The 14,849-nt window shown below is 39.2% G+C and overlaps 1 long non-coding RNA gene across 1 annotated transcript in view; it reads right to left on the reverse strand.

Moving 5' to 3' along the window:
- Window positions 1-14,849, reverse strand: part of LOC136290062 (uncharacterized) — a 61,615-nt gene that overhangs the window by 17,811 nt on the left and 28,955 nt on the right. Inside the window, exon 2 of the long non-coding RNA XR_010720954.1 lies at window positions 5,991-6,104. This is a non-coding gene — a long non-coding RNA (uncharacterized lncRNA). The remainder of the gene's footprint in view (window positions 1-5,990; window positions 6,105-14,849) is intronic.

Consider the following 14,849-nt stretch of genomic DNA (forward strand, 5'->3'; position numbering starts at 1 on the left):
ACTTATTTAACCATGTAATTGCTATTCGGTGTGCTACACTAAAATCATTGAGAAACATCACTTAGAGAGAAATAAAATGAACTACAGTCTTTGCAGAATGGGTACAAGTTATCTGAGGATGGCATATTAGCTTAAGCCTATTTTTTATTTTATTTTTTAAAGTACATATGTCTAGGATACCAAAGTAAAAAAATATTGAACAATATTTAAACTGTTTTTATGATGACTAAAAAGTTGCGAAGGCAAAGGGAGGTGTTTTAACAACACATATAGTGAAGGCCTGCATCTGCTTTGTTACAAATTACATGGAACCAACCCCAAGACCTTTAAAAAAGTACCACTGCAACAGGCATTACTTATTATGAAGATATGTTATGCATTCACTGTACAAAAAAAAAATGCCATCCTGTAAAAGGCTGAACCAGGCCCAGTTCAGTTCCTGCAGTGTAGCTCTTGTTTCACTGCCTAGTGTACTTCTTGTTGGCAGATGTTATTTTCACAAACTGTCACCATGTATTTTGACACAGAGGAAAAAGGGGCAGATTCAATGTGCATTGATGGATACAGATACTGCTAAAATATGCAGAGATCTAAATCTCCACATAATCCAGCACATAGTAGAGCACCAGTTAGCATCTCTCAGGAATACGGGGCTTTTTAGGAGAAAAACACATGTTTAAGGATTTTTGGGTGATTTTTTCTGATTATTTGGGGTTTATTGATTTATTTATCACTTTGACCATTTATATTTATTGACCATTTATAACTGGTCATTCAGGGTATTCATAAGGCCACAACACATGAAAAATTGAACCTGAAAAGAAGAAAGAGAAGTTTCAAAGACCAGGTCTGGCCACACCAGCACCCATCCAAATGGAAGGGGATCCTGGCAGAGGAACTGCAAGTAAGTGTGCCTGAGTCCCTCTCTCCTGTTGACAGCCTCTGTGCAGGCATGTGGGAACACTACAAGCAGCAATGAGTGCAGAGAGGGGCAGAAGCAAAACACCCTTTTAATGCCTGAGCCCCCAAGCCCTGGCCAGACCACAGCTGACTCAGTACTCAGAAAATCTACATGGAGAGGGGGACGGAGATGCACAAAATTAGCCTTTTGGCATCAGTTTGAAGTTGCATCATCTCTAGTGCACCTTAAAACTAGAACTTCTCAGAGTCAGAAAAATATAAACACCTCCACAGCCTGTGAAGCCAAGGCAGGTGCCTCCCACCGCATGGGGAAAGAGACTCAACACTCAAGCACAGCAGAGGGCACTAGAAGGAGGCCCAGTAAATTGATCTTTAGGTTGGTTTTTTGGTTTTTAACCTCATTCTGGGTATTACTGGAGCAGACCAAGTTCCCCCCGCTGTGAAAAAATCCTCCATGAAAGAAAGTATCATCATCCTTCATAGATGTAAAATGGCTAAGAGCTATATTTTCAACATGATTTCAAAAGAGTAAATAAGCACCAAGTGGGATTTTCAAATGCCTATAAGTACTTCAGACTACTGAGGACTACACAGAAAGAGAAGGGCGAAAAAATAGTACTCTGAATCCTGGATAAATAATAATTTGAGTCAGTTGTGGTAGATTTGAAGCCTCTGGAAGGAACGGATCTATCAGCTGACCACTGCAATCCTCTCTGCAGGGAAGCATAAGCAACATTTTGACCATGTAGGCATCATCTATCTATGCATATGAACAGAAATTCACACACACATCTCAGTCCTGTTAAACTGGAGAACCTACAATACAATAAGGAAAACATTTTGAGAGCAGTTGTCCAGTGATTTAGGGGGGGAAGGAGGAGCAAAAGAACCAAACTAAAAGATGTCCCACGTACAAAATAAACACTTGATCTGTAAATATTGAAGAAATGCCACATTCAGCTGGACTGACCACTTGAGTTTAGGAAGTAGAAACTCTTGTGTTCTGGTTTAGGATTTAAACTTCCAAGGAAGTCAAACATCAGATATGGATATCATGGGCAGATGTAGCCCAACACAAACTCTTCTCCATTGAAGAAGTTGGGAAACCCGCAAGCAGCTCAACACATCAATGGGGAACTTATCTGCTTGGTACCTCCTGAATTTATATCAAGGAAGGAACTGTGACTGTGTAAGGCAAGTCTGACAGATATGGGGGTCAAGGGGAAGAAGAAAGGCAAGATACCAAACATCAAATCTCCAGTTTCTAGAAGGTGTAAATTAACCATTGTGCCCAGCAGTCCTGTTTGTCTCACTGGATGCCAGGCTGAATCCAAAGCACTGCAGGCCAGGGCCATTTATACTGCTGGTATACAGCAGAAGGCCTCTCCGGGCAATTCCTCGACAATTTTAATTGCCTAGAGTTCTCAGTTATTTGATGGTTTCCATTATTCTAAGAAAAAGAACATGCAAAAGTCTGTGAAGACTGAAGAAAAAATATAGAAGGCTGTTCTACTTTGATAATGCTCTTTAAAGTATTCTGCCATCTCTACTCTTGACAGTAAACCTACCCCTATCTTCATAAAATTGTTGTTCCTTTTGTAATCAGAGCAAGAAAAGTCGGCCAGCACTTCATAGCAACCCTGCTTACATAGGACTTTTGTTTCTTGTACTCCACAGAAGTTATTTTGGGAGCACAGAGTTGTGAATACCTTGGGATGTAAAGTGCCCCGCGGCCCCGCGGCTCCAGTGGAGAGGGACTGTCCTCCCATCCAGCAGCAGCCTCCCATCTGCACACTGCTTCAGCGTGACTTATTGGCATTTAGGAGGCCATTACAAACAACCCTGAATAATGTGTTTATAATATCTATAGAAGAAGAAAAGAAGTGTTAATCAGAAATCAGCTCATTGTCATCTCATTTTTTCCACATATTCAGTTATTTGTCATCTGCTTGTGTCTTCTGACTGACAATATTCATGCCAGCTGCTGGCTGAATGGGAGCCTTCCAGCAGGCCTAAATAGACTGTTTGTCTTCATTAGGGCTTTGTACAAATTCATTCAGCAAGGACTTGCAGACTGTCATTAAGGCAGGTCCAGTCTTTCAAGTCCTGCTGCCACAATCCGAGATGTTTGCTTTAGCAGACTTTCCCCTGCTTTTGTTCCTTTGACAGAGGAGAACCAGTTTCTATTTCCCCAAGTTGTTGGGGTTTTTTGTTGTGTCCCATAACTGCGGTTTCCAGGCATACTTCCACGTTGCACAACAAGGAGAGAGGGGAAATGCACAAACACACTACATCTTTAGGATAACAGATTTCATTGTATGGCCTTTATATGCTCCCCACCTTTCTTTCATAAAACAATTTAATAACGAGTCCACATCAACTAGATGATTGAACACCAAGGAAGAGAGAGACCTAGCCTGATTTTGATTTTTCTGCATCAGGAGACTGATAAGATGATACTGTATTAAGTGGATAAAAAAGGCACATAACCTTGGTAGCTGAAATTAAATAAAAGCTATTCTTAAAGTCAGGGCAAGATTATTGTTTCATTTCAAAACAAACATTTTTGTCTTTCAGCATGCTTGGGAAAGGACATGCAAAGCTGGAGTCAGGTTTTAGATGCCAGAGGATATTCAAGAGAAGCATCAGGGTTTTTTTTCTTTGAATTATTACAATCATAGCTTTTTTTTTAAAGTTTTCAAAAGCAATAGTAGATCCTTCTCCTACGTATTCTCCTTCTGGGGACCGGATCAGTTACTTACTTTTACCTATAAATGGGTCATGGTTTAACACCAGCCAGCCACTGAACCCCGCACAGTCACTCACTCAAGTCCTCCAAAAAGAGAATTGAGCAGAGAATTGGAAAGGTAAAAGTTGGAGAAATGATGGGTTGAGATAAAGATACTTTATTAGGGAAATGAAAGCCACACACACAAGCAAAGCAAAACAAGGAATTAATTCACTTCTTTCTGTAGGCCAGCAGGTTTTCAGCCACCTCCAGGAGAGCAGGGCCACATCACATGCAATGGGTACTTGGGAAGATAAATGCCACCATTTCAAATATTCCCCCCACTCCCCCACCCGCTCCTTCCCCTCACTGAGTATGATGTCACATGGCCCAGAATATCCCTTTGGTCAGTTTGGGTCACCTGTCCTGGCTGTGTCCCCTCCCAGCCTCCCGTGCACCCCCAACATCCTTGCTAGTCTGGCAGTAGAAAAACCAGAGGTGGCCCTGGCTCTGTGTAAGCCCTGCTCAGCAATAACAAAACCATCTCTATATTACCAACCCTGTGCTCAGCACAAATCCATCATCCTTGCCAGTGAGAACAAAATTACCCCACCGAAAACCAGCACAGCATGGTCCTGTGGCATCAAGCCACAGGTGGTTTTTGACTACAATTCACCACCTTCTCAGACTATTCATCACAGGAAATACATGCTAACCATAGGATATACATTATGCATTTCCCTTTCAGATGCTGCTCTTCAAAAAGAGTCCAACTTCATCAAAGTTCCAAAGCAACACCAAGAGTAAACAGTCCTTCATGACACAGCCACTGTCTGCTATTCTATTACATATCTACACAGGACACCAGAGGTTTGAAAGGGAGCCATACAAGGGATGCTGAAAGACTACTGCCAGCAACACTAAGGGAAAAAAATTAAATATAACAAACATTTACCCTTAATTTAAAATGTAGGACTAGGTCATCAATGTGTGCCCATATAGACAGAACAAGCATTATCTTTAAATAAGTTAGGCTTATCTATTGTATTGCAGCGTATTTATTACAGGAATTATTGGAGGAGTTCTTTAGGGCAACTCATAGCTTGGACATCAACTCATAATGACTCCTTGAAATCATCCTTAAATGTCTTCTTGCTAACATTTTATTTCAAATCCTATAACTTGAGTTTGCTGGGGAGTAAAATTTTGTTTTCAGAGTATCTTACAAAAACATTTCAGCTTTCATTTAGTTTGATTTGAAAATAATTAGTTCTAGCTTTATGACTTTATGGTTGTGAAGAAAAGGTTGAAAACATCAGAGTGCTCAGAGTTATAGGTAAAGAGAAAAAATACGTATTTTGTGACACTTGTTCAAGGAGGGTCCGTGTAAATGACATTTCAGTGAGTGAGTCATTGTTTAAATATTTCTGTAAATTAATGCCACTTTAAAGGACAATATTCAGTAAAAATGAAGGAGAACTTAAGAGACTCAATAAGAAAGAGAAAAAACACCAACTAGTTCTCAAAGAGAAATAGTCAGATAATTCTTAATAAATTAAAACATTTACTGGCAAAGGTAGACTTGCCAGAGGAACAGAAGTATTCCAAGGGTTCTGACACACAACCTTTAATTTTTTAGTTTGTTTTAAAGGTTGAGATTTTTTTTTTATTGGGCTTTCAGAAAGCACAGCCTGGTTGTTAACACTATTCTCTCTCTTTAGTCTAACATGAAGTATAGTCATTAATGGATTTGTCTATCATCACAGGATGTAAAATAACATGGAAAGAGGAATCATTTCCTCCAATCACAAAGGCTGGCTTGTGCTTTCTCCCAGAAGAAATGTGTCTGACTGTTGCAAGAGACTCAAGAGACAGTGCAATGCAGGATTTCTTCTGGGAGAAAACAGTCCCCAAAAGGATTCTTTTTCAAACCAGGGTTTTCCAAGTGAAAGAAAACTACTTATTCACCAGAGAAATACAAAGTCTGAAAGTTTCTGAGTAGAATTAACTGTATTTAATTTTGGTAGATTTCGGTAAGTCAGGTAATAAAAAACCTCATTTTTGCAAATATGCATATTCATACCATATTTGCAAAAACATACATTTGGCCTTGGACTGTAAAATAGATGCAACCTGAGGAACCATGCAACCTGAAGAATTCAAATCCTCTGTAAAAAAGATGTCAGGTACTATCTACAGCCCACAAAATACTCAACACTCAATTTAGTTCCTTTGGATTTTATGACTGAACCAGCAGGGGTTTTTTGTGGAAGTCTTTGACGTTATAAATACCCCTTTCCCCAAAAGGAAGTTTAAAAAAAGCCCAAACGTTAGGTTTTACCTTATTTTGTTAAAGTTCAGGAGAGACGATTCTTAAAGCAGAATGCATACAGGTCCTTCAGGATTTCCAATTGTCTTCTTATAACATCTAGGCATTGTCTTCAAAATTGGCATTCTGTGGTAAGTAGTAGAATATGCACAAAACAGAAAACTTATTCCTTTACTTGTTCTCTTTCAAGATCATCCTTTTACAAGACAAACGAAAGTAAAGTACATTTCCAGCATTTTTAGAACTATATTGTCTTCTTTAAAGATGACCAGAAGGAAGATGATTTGCTGACTGTTGAAGAATATCAGGTTTTACCATTCATTGCTTATTCTCTCTGTTCATCTAGTTTGGTGTTTTCTTTCCCTTTTTACCATAAATTTTACAATATAGAAATTGTTTTCTTGTTTACAAAATTATAGAGCATTCATTCATACTCTTCCATTATTTTTCTCCATAAATATAAGTCCTGAGAGGAATTTCAGTAAGATATTCTAGGGACTGAGTCTCAGTTGTTGGAATGCATTGTAAATTCATTCTAATTTTTATCAGCTACTTCTGGAATTAACAGTTATAAAATTCACTGTTCCCTGTTGGCTAAAAAAAAAGTTGTCTCTAAGCATATAAACAGAATGCACATGTGAATTTGAGACATGAAGTTTCCCTTTCAGGGAAAGGGATGCTAATTGACATAAGCTAACACCCAGTAGGTCTTCCTGTCCCAAGCAGGATTTAGCACATGTAGCCTGACAGGCACTCAATTCCTTAATTTTCAAAGAGACTGTGGGGCTGAGACCAGGAAGCAGGGAAGAGAATTGTGAACTTGAAAAACAGTGTTCTTAATATACAGCGGTTATTGCAGTCTGTTTGTTATTTCAGATGTGAACAGCAAGAGGGACTTGCATCACTGCGAACAAGAAGACATCTACATGCAAGTACAGAACAGCTTTAGAAGAGTTTCTTCGAGGAGGATGTGGAACTTGTACCCTCCAGGATCAAAGAACAGAAACAAAAACCATGCTTCTACAAAGACTTAAACAGAACTATAACTTTCACAGATTGTTACTGTCTTTGAAGTAAATGAGAATATTTGCATGTGAAAGTTGAAGCATCCTGAAGAAAATAGTCTTTATTTTCCCAAGCCATGACAACAGAAGACAAAACAAAAAAAATCAGTAGTCCAAATTATTTATTTAAACCATAGAAAAAAACTTTTACATGTGTGTGTTGTAATGTATTTTAGAAAAAGAAGGGGGGGGAAAAAAGGAAGAGCTTAAAATTCAGCAAATTTATTACTAATTAAATATTTTCCAATTATTTCACTTTATTTTTCAGAAGCTAGTCCTACTTTTTGAAGAGTAGAACAGCTAGCCTCACATCTCAGAGATGATGAAAAAAAGCCACAGGAAACCCACTTAACAATACTGAGGAAGTTGTTTCAGGAAAAGAATATTCTTTTACAAGAAAATTACAGGGTTTTCCATGCTGAAAGACATCAGTTAAGCTCTTACTTTCAGAGCCTAAGATGACATGAATAAGAAATTTATCAAACATCTCCAAAGTCACAGAAGCAAAATGCTTCTATAAAACCAGTACAAGAACTCTAGAAAAGTCAGTTTGGTTCCTAATAAAGTTAAAATTCTCTCAATTTTTTTTTTAATAGGTAAACTAGGAGAAGAGAAAAAACAAATCCCCAATTATACCCATAGATAGGTCTGACCAAAATTGTGTCATGAAAAAGAATTCTCTAGAAATCCCATCAGAAAAGAGGGGGTCAGAGGAAAGTGGTCAACATCCAGACTATGGAAAAACAGTATCAGAAGATGCAGTGGGAGCAGCTTCATAATATCCTCAAGTTTATGTGTTTTCATTTTTTCTCCCCACGGTTCTGTAATTGTAAAGACTCCTCCATGAGGACACCGAGAATAAATGCTTCTAGAAAATGTAAAATTGATCATTTTACCCCTTCTCTTTATCTATTCATCCTATTATCCTTTACACCCAGACAACAATCATCTGGAGCATCCTCTCATGATCTTTCAAAAAATACCAAGTGAACACTTTGAAAAACAAGCTTTGTTGACTTCCACTGCTTAAATGAAGAATGACCAGGAGTGCATTGCACTCACCAAACTTCCAAGAACTCATTTATCCTATAATTAAAAGTGAAAAGAATACTGCTCTTAATTTCTTACTCTCTGCACTGTGTTGCACCATGCAATGCTCAGAAAAGTATGATAAGAGCAGTATATAAAACTATCAGCTTCTAGATAGCTCATAGCTTCTTTACTTCATGATATGCAATTTTCCTGCTGAGACAGCACTACATACTGTCCCATCAAGCCTCTATTTATTATATAACCACAAGCGCTTCAGCACAGGCAGAGAATTAATTATATCGCATGTTAATGAATCTAGAGACACTTTCCCAAACCGTATTTCCTACAATTGCTTTTTACAATTCTTTCCCCCCACACACTCCTTATGTGAGTGCCACTTTGCCTAACCCAATTCCAAGCTGTTCTTGCTGCCAGCAACAGCTGCATTCACAGCACCCTCCTCTTCATGAAAACAGCTTCACAAATGCCACAATTCTGCTTTCTTATTGCTATCTGTGATGATATAGTTACAACAGACTGTGGGTGAAACTCCACCTCTGCAGAAATAAGAGCTCCAAATCCTCTACAGTGTTAAGCATGACATTTTCTTATGTTACCCTTCTGAAACTTGCACCTTCCCCACTACAACCTGCTGTGCTACCAACCGACCCTCAGACAAGGTTTCTGCAGCCAAACTTTGGCTTAGCTGTCAGGTGAGATTATCTAATGTCCAAGACCTAATAACACACCCACCTCAAGGGGAAGAATGGACTCCATTAAACAGTTGTGAGTGTCAGCAGAGATACAAGTTCAAAACCAGGGTAATGCAGAGGAGCCCCCAGGAAATAGATTGGGGAATGTGGACGCTTTCTTAACTTAATGGGTGCAGTCAATACCTTGAGCAATTTGGTGGATGGTATCAGCACATCAGGAAGTTGACCTTCATAGTTTCTGTGTGATCAATTGCTCACCACCAGCATGGATTGTCTGAGTAGTTAGAGTAAGAACCTTGATCTGCCCTTTCCTTCAGTGTGCAGTCATTTTCTTGCAGCCAGGCAGGATTATGTAGCTATTATGCGCGGCAAGATGATTGAAAGCCGAGGAGATCTACTTTTAGCAGGTCAGCCCCAGTGTTGCCAGAGGTGTCCATAGGGATTCACATGCAAATAACCTTAGAAATGACTGATGGGGATGAAGCAGGGAAGAGAGGAATTGCTGTTGACATGGCAAGGTCCCACATATCCATGAGAATAAAGACAGCATAAGAATTATACACATTTAGACCTTAGCATTATTCATACCCATCACCTCTCTCTATTGTAGGAAAGCAAGCCACAGTCAGTGATTCAGCAACACGGGCCCTCCATGCACTCCTGCTGAATGCAAATGCAACAAACAATGACTAATTTCAGTTGAGCTTTGTGCTTGTTCTCCTTGGGAGAGAAACTGGCTGTTCCACTCACACAGCATAAGTGAAATGCTTTCTTCTGTTCAACACTTAGGAGCACAAAAAATTTTTTTTAATTGTTCTGCTCTTGCTAGAGCCACTGTTCACAGCTACAGGGATACGGGGATAAATAGGCAAAGAATCCTGTTTTGACGGGAGAGACACTTAACAGAGCATTATTTCAGTCAATTTTCTTTCCTTAGAGCAGACATCCCTTGGAATGTCTTGAGGTGTATCACTTAAAAATGTTACACCTTTATAATAAACCTTGACCACAGATGTGATGGGGGATTTCCTGACTCTTTTGGCTGATTTAATAAATACCTGTGGTGGGAAAAAGCAAATGTTTGCTGCCAAATGCTAATAAGGAGCACAGGACATTGGATTGAAAGGGAGTGCAAAGTAGCTGAACAAAGGCAAGGACTGATGGGGAACCCCAAACTAGAAATAACATTTACACTGTTTTTCCACAGTCATATTTAAGCAAGAAATCTACACAGGTAATATGATATCATCAATAAATTGAAGCCTTTAGAAAGAGACATCTGGCATTAAATTAAATATTCCTGCTCTATATCAGCCATGAGAACCCAGATGCCTGTAGGAAATGCAGGGTGAAATTTTAAAGATGATCATAATGGTCTGACTGGTGTTCACACCTCTGAGCCCCTCCTGAATCTCACAGGAAAATCTGGTGTACTTTTTTTGTTTATGCTTTTGTAGGAGTCAAAAGGCTGCTAAGGAACTAAGTTTCCCCTTTAATATTTAACAGGCTCTCCCCTCTGCTTTCCTGATTGAGCAGCTGTTCATGTTAAATCAGAGGAACACTACAGTAAAATTCACCCTTGGGAGGGGTATAGGAAAACCAAGTGAGAGCAAGAGAGCTCTGGAAAGGACAGAGTGAAATTAAATAGCATTTGGATATCTAGAATGGAAATCCAGAAATGGAAGCTGTAAGTATACTATAACTGCAAGTGTATATCTTCAGTTTACAGCTCTAATAAAGCCTCAGCAAAGTTGTCCTGATCTGTAAGATCCCATTTCTTCTGCAACAAAACTTCATATAGAAAATTCAGCGGCAAACAAATGCAGTAAAATCCACCAAAGAACTGCCATGGTTGCTTTGAAAAAAAAAAAAAAAAGCCAGAGGCAGATAAAATATGAGTTTCCAAATAAAATAAGACAGAAAGCAATTATTTTTCATAGCCACTAGGAACAGGAAAACAAGAACATTAGCTTAATTTCCAATAACTAGCACTCAAATTAAATACTTGAGTGAATTATGAAGGCACTGAGAAAGGGATGAAACACAAAGTTAAGACTAGCTAGGAAGACTGGAAAATCACTCTTGAAGGTTTTCAAGAGCAGACAGTAGCAGAACATGTTTTAAGGAGGGCTGGGTACACTTGACCTCACACTAGCACAGAGGCACAGATTAATTGGCCCCTGACATTCACCCCAGCACCCAGCTCCAGACTTTGTAGAAAAGACAGAATATGAACTGTCTTATCTGAAAAACAAAACAAGTTTCTGTTCTTCTTTTTTCTCCAAGGAACACAATATGCCTGCCTGGCTATCATGTTATCTTTTAAAGCAGTCAGCAAACTATAGCTACATTCAACATTGTTGCTGAAGAAGGGAACAGAAATTTCTGCTGTGATTTGACGTAATTTTCTACCACACGCTCCTCCTCATTAATCAACAGAGCTTCAGTGCACACTCATACCATAAATTTCAACTCCTTTTTGCAAACTTTGTGAAGGAACCTTGTGAAACCATCAAGTAGTTTGTCTTAAATAAGGTGTGTCTCTTTTGCAAGTTGAGCAAAAGAAATAATGAAAAAAGAATCAGTACATTTCAGTTTTGCTCCACTGTATGCTAGCATTGGCCCAAAAGAAACTGCAGCTCCCCCAGGGACCGGAGCTTCTCCTCTGAGACAGATAAGAAAGCTAAACTTAGTGGGGGAATGACCATGCACACAAAAAATTAAGTAATTTTAGCTTTCTTCCGTGAAACTAATCACAAATCTGCAGTTTATTTAAAAACAACAACAATAACACTTTGTCCTGCAAGCAGCAAGGATGAAGCAACAGAAATAGTTTATACTGTCTTGACTAACTGTATTTGGGAGGGAAGCGTTCAGGCCCATAGTGAAGATAAACAGCTCTATTCTAAGCTCATTATTTGTAAGCCTAAAAAGGGATCTAAGTCAGTCCCTTTCTGTCTCTTTTATACACTTTGAAGTTACACACACCTTTTGGCCTGTGTAGAGAGGTACCCTGTGGACCTCTTTGTATGTGCATAGCATTCCAAATCACTTCTTCATTACAAAATTCATTTTCTGTCTCATCCAAACCAGACCTTTCAAGTTATTCTTCCAACAGGATATAAGATCAAACATGCCTAAAATTATTCAGAAAAGCTTTCACATTCCTTGCTGCATATGTCAGGGTCACCCAGAACACTTGCTTTCCCTTTTTGCATGGTTGCTGCGAGCAGATTTCCCAGAACTTTCCTGAATAACAAGTGTTACCTGTTGATTTCATGCCTTTTCCTGCTGTTTTCCCTTTTCACTGACCTCCTGCTCTGTCACTAACAGCTGCTGTGAATTTCTTTAGGAGTTTCAGCTCTGTGCCAGATTCTTTCTTTATGTTAGCAGTCAGCCTTCCAAAAAGTCCTTCCTTGTCCTACTACATCTTCATTTCAATCCCACATCTTTCCCACCACTGGCACAAAGCATACCAAACATGCTCAATATAAAAATCACAGCAACCCACTTGCACCTACATCTGTGTATTAAATATGAGCTTTAAATTACAGAGGCAGACTTTTATAATTTAACTAGGTTTTCTTGGTTTCTAGTAATTTTAAAAGTTCTATAGTAATTAATATTTTTTTAGAATCTTCTCTGCAATGAGAAAGACAACTACACAGATGAAAAAAATCCACCTACTTCCAACATTCCTAACTTCCAGTCTTTGCAGTTTCAGAAATTTATTAACATTGGAGATTTTTCATATTTGAGTCAAATCACCTAAACTCATTATAATACTAAAGCATTTGTTTTATAGGTTTATATGGAAAAATACTTTCTGTGCCAAACTAGGCTTTCATACTGCTGTAAGCATGGCCCTGCTAGGCAGAAGATCCACTCTGTGGTTTGTTTTCAGTTCAGTATTCATCAGGGAAGTCATTACTCTGACAGGAACAACTCTACTCTGATCCAAATGGCATCAATCTGTTCCAGCCTTAAAAAGTGGAGAGGTCAGTGACCTAGTAGAAAGAATGCTACAATAAATGTCATTAATAATTAATTGATAAAGAATTTTACAGCAGGGAAGTGAAGAATGTCAAGTACACACTCAAATTATGCAATTCCCATGTGAAAGGGGACATGCAACATCTTAACTGCAAGCCCTCTTCAATAAAGGCAAGTTTTAGCATGATGTACTCATATTTTTCATGAGTGTCCTCAAAAAAATTGTGGGTTAATACAGAGGGAGAGGTATTAAAGTTTATCCTTTGGAAATAGAAAAGAATTGCTTTGGTTTTGCACACCTGTCTCTAGCATATATCTGTTGTCAGCACACCGGATGTGTAAGGTTCTTATTTTGAACCATAAACCTCAGGTGGCAAGGGATGCCTTCAGAATGATGGGCATGTAACATTCCATTCCTAGGGGAGCGGCCACCTCTCCTAACAAGGCTCTGGATAATTCAATACTTGGCCCTGTAATTAGTAGGGAAAAGAGGTGAAAGACTATCCTTTCCATCTGAGCCAGTCTAGGAACAGGTAACTCATGATGCCTGCATTGAGTGAGGGTTTCTGTTGACAAGTATTAGCCAAGAACTCTTTGGCATGCAGGCATGAGTGCCAGGAGCATGCATGAACTTGAACAAAGGGTTGCCAAGAGTAATTTAGGACTAATTTATTTACATCTACACCTCTCTGGAAGAAAATAAGAGATTATCACTTAAACGATGTGGCTTCACTTGCAATCAAAAACCTGCTTTGGGCAAAGAGGCTTGCAAGGCTTCATAGCAAAAACAAAAGAAAGAATTCACATTCCTTTACTGTGCCAACAATGAATACAAATAAAGATTAAAAAAAAAAAAAACAAACCCCAAAACAGAATAACAGTTTGATGGCCTTCTGAGCCTGAACTATTGTCAGATACTTCATTCTGAATTAATCTACAGTTTCACCTTGGAACAGTTTAAAAGTTTTGCTATGCACACTAAACTCAGTTTCACAGGTAGGTCTTATGGGAGACTTAAGCTTCACGTCCCCTCATGCTTGACACTTCTAGCGGTGATCCAGATGCCTGAGCGAGCTAATATGGCCACATTATTGCTCCTGCTCATTTAAAAGAAAATGCTTTAACAGACCTGCCACCAAGAACAAAACTTAAACCCCATTTCAGAAATGAAGCTCTGTTGCATTTCCAGCATGGAGTACAAACTGTGGGCTTCTGCTTCAACCCCAGCAGGGTGCTGCCATGAGGCTGACCAGAAGGCCATCCAGCACACCCTGCTGGGTTTTGTGCAGGGTTGTTTACACCCAGCATGCCAGCTCTGATAATTTTGCAGCAAGCTGAGGAACACACTATATTTCCTTTAAGCCCCAGCTACTTGCGTGGTATGGTGGGGTGAAAAACCCACCAACCCTCTGAGAGCGTATTTCAGGTTTACTGCATCGTTCAGGTTAGGGAGGTGCACTGAAACGCGTAAAGCTCTTGGGTTTCCAAGAGTACAATGACAAGACAAAAGACAAACGTTGTGCTAATTACATGTTCCCCGACTCGGGAAGTTGAAGCTTTAAGGACAAAACCCAAACAGCCGATGACTCAGCAGGACAAGCATCTGCCTCCTGCCCAGCACACAAGAGCCGAGTTTCCTTAGCGCCCTGTGCTTTAAGTGGTCCTGTCCCTTCAGTGGCTCTGCTCATGAACCATCAGGGAAAATTTTAACCTAAGCTAATCACATACAATTGAAAAGGCACATTTGTTTGCTAGGTAAATGGTATTTGCCTAATGCTAAGCTGTTCATTCACAGGCCTTACAGGATCTCATTCTTTGACTTAAAAAACATTATTCCTGTTAGCAGAATGACAACGCTTCATACAGGAGATAAGTAGATCTTCTGACAAGCCAGCTGACATGAAAAAAAGTAATAAATTAGCTGCAAAATGAAGTCCCTCCGGATGCACTGCCTGAGCATATTTGCTTTGTAATTTATTTTGCTAATACATACAGAGTTATTCAATCTTCAAGACTAAGAAGTGAGGTTATTTGTTTGCAACTGTCTTCTCATTACACGTGTCTTGATA

This window comes from Chamaea fasciata, unplaced genomic scaffold (genome assembly GCF_029207755.1).
Source record: "Chamaea fasciata isolate MVZ Bird 193981 ecotype frontalis unplaced genomic scaffold, bChaFas1.0.hap1 SCAF_1, whole genome shotgun sequence".
Taxonomy (NCBI): Eukaryota; Metazoa; Chordata; class Aves; order Passeriformes; family Sylviidae; genus Chamaea; species Chamaea fasciata.